The sequence below is a fragment of the Arachis duranensis genome, chromosome 7, assembly GCF_000817695.3.
Source record: "Arachis duranensis cultivar V14167 chromosome 7, aradu.V14167.gnm2.J7QH, whole genome shotgun sequence".
NCBI classification, from domain to species: domain Eukaryota; kingdom Viridiplantae; phylum Streptophyta; class Magnoliopsida; order Fabales; family Fabaceae; genus Arachis; species Arachis duranensis.
The window spans coordinates 52,418,262-52,421,140 of NC_029778.3; positions in this window are offsets into that span (position 1 = coordinate 52,418,262).

A 2,879-nucleotide genomic window follows, 5' to 3' on the forward strand; every position below is an offset into this window, starting at 1 on the left:
TTAAATCTTTAAACTAGTTTTATTTATTTTCTTTAATTTGTGGCACATACACCAGTTAATTTTATATTTATTTTAACTAATAATATATATTATGTCCTAAATCATTTTAAGAGAAATGTTTTCATCTTTATTCTCTTCCCCTTTTTTACGATGGTTAATTTAAAAGTTTAAAGATGATATTGACTATTGAGTGTTAAGTATTATAATTGATTATGAAAGATTATAACGTTGAGAAATCTGATCATAAAAAAATTAAAACTAATTTGTAATTATAAAAAATAAGTTTTGGCAGAAGAAATTAACTAAATCCTAAAAAATTATTGAAACTTTTTAAATTATCTCTCTAACCTAAACTAACATCTCAAATTCTAACAATACCATTTCCATTCTCTAATATCTTCACCGTCACTACCCCCCAAACTCCCAATCCCTTTCTCAAACTCCGTAATTTGATGAAACTGTATATGTATATCTTGTAAGACTAGAGGCAGAAGTAGCTTCCCAGAAAATCTTCAAGTGTCCTATGGACGGGTCAATTGTAATTCCACTCCTTAAATAATCAGAAAGACGTATAGACTATGATGAATTAAAATTAAACTATTGCTTTTGAAAGTGAATTTACTGGCGGACCCATTCAAATATTCAACTTGATAGCTAACGTCCAGAAGTAGTAATCACGAACAATAAAATTATACAAGTATATATCCTTTATAATAATAATAATCCCACAAAATTTTCCTGCCATTATAATATTTCCTATGACCCTATGGATTGTTTTTTGGCCACTTAAGCAGAACATATGGAAAGTAAGCACTCAACACTGATAATTGGGGGTGGAGTGGATGAAGGAGGGAGTTTGAAAAAGGGATTGGAAAATTGGAGGTAGTGGTAAAGAGTATTGGAGAATGGAAATGAACTAGGATTTGAGTTGGGAATCATTAGGTTAGGTTAAAAGAGTAATTATTTTTTTTTTTAAAGTTTAAGTAGATTTGTTTACTAAACTTAGTTTTTATTTTTCTATAACCAAATTTATCAGCGTTACAATCTTTTATAGTTAGTTCTTGTAATTTACTCTTTTAACATAAAAAAGTGATATTTTTAAATTGAGTAAAGTATCGTTTTTTGTTTCTAACATTTGAGATAAGTTCCAAAGTTGTTCCTAACATTTAAATCGTCCTATTTAAGTCTCTAACGTTTCAAAATTAGTTCAACGTTGTCCTGCCGTTAGAAATCTGTTAATAGAATTGATAGCGAGACAAAATTGAGACAATTTTAAAACGTTATAAACTTAAATAGGATGAAAACGTTGAGAACAAAAATGATACATAGAAATAAATTTTATTTTTATCTCTCAATAATATCAATTTTTTACGGTACATAGTTTTTCAATTATTTTTTAATCACACCTATGTGAATTATATTTAATCACATTATTTTCATTCTAAATAAATTTATTTTTTATAATTTTATTCTTAAAGAGTTTTACTCATAATGAAATATTTGTAGAATGATTAGTACATAAATTTGCGAGAAAGAAAAAAAAAGCATGATATATATACGATAAAGTATAAATGGTACCTTTTGTCTCTAGTATATCAAAATTCTTTAATACTTAAGATAGTTAAACTTTGTTTTTAATTTTAAAATAAATTTTAGTTTTATCTTTTAATAATATTAATTTTTTATCGTAGATAATTATTTAATTATTTTTTATTTTACTTTTAATTACATTATTTTTTTTAAGTGAATTTTTTTTATTAAGAGCAAAATTAAAAAATAAATTAAGTAAGTATTTGTCATAAAAAAATATTAAAATTTTTGAAGAAAAGATTAAAATTAATTGAAAAGTAAAAAAATAAAATTTAATTAAATTAAACATTAAAGAAGTTCGGAATATTAGAGACAAAAAGATATAATTTATACTTTATTATATATGTATATACTCTTTCTTTTCCTTTTCTATACTAGTCATTCTATAAATATGAGTAAAAATCTTAAACAAGTAATACAATTCATTCCGTTAAAATTCATTATCATTTTACTTGATTTTGTAATTCTCTTAAGAGTAATGTATCAATTTTATCCCCAATATTTTTGTCCTATTTAAATTCCTAACATTTTAAAATTGTCTCAATTTTGTCCAACCGTCAACAGTTAACAGATCACCAACGGCAAGACAACATTGAGATAATTTTAAAACATTAAAGATTTAAATAGAACAATTTAAACACTAGGAATAACCGGACAACTTTAAGACCTACTCCAAATATTAAGGATAAAAATGATACTTTACTCTTTGAAAATTTAAGACAATGTATAGGATTGCTAATGAAAAATTAAACCGAGCACCTAATACGTAGACAAATGTCAACAATAGGTCGATTTAAACAGGTTTTTTTAGTTTCTTAATATTATGAGTAATTATCCAAATTAGACCCCAAAGATTTTAAAAATGGACATTTTAGTTCCCAAAAAAAATTAATACACAGATCAATCCCTAAAGTTTTACTTCGGTAGACAAATCAATTTTCAATTCATTTTTCGGCAGAGTAACTACCCAGATCAGTCCTCAAAGATTTTAAAAATGGACATTTTAGTTCCCAAAAAAATTTAATGTACAAATCAATTCCCAACATTTCTCTCCGTTAGACATAACAGTCCTCCGTCTAGAAATAAAATAAAATAAAATTGTTATTATTATTATTAATTGCCTAATAATACTGTACTATAATTTTTTGTATTTTAAAAAAAATAATGATAAATTTATTTATTAGATTCTTTTATATATATATAGTCACTCAATAATAATAATAATAATAATAATAATAATAATAATAATCAATAAAATTATTAGAGATTATTTTACAAGAAATTTAAAA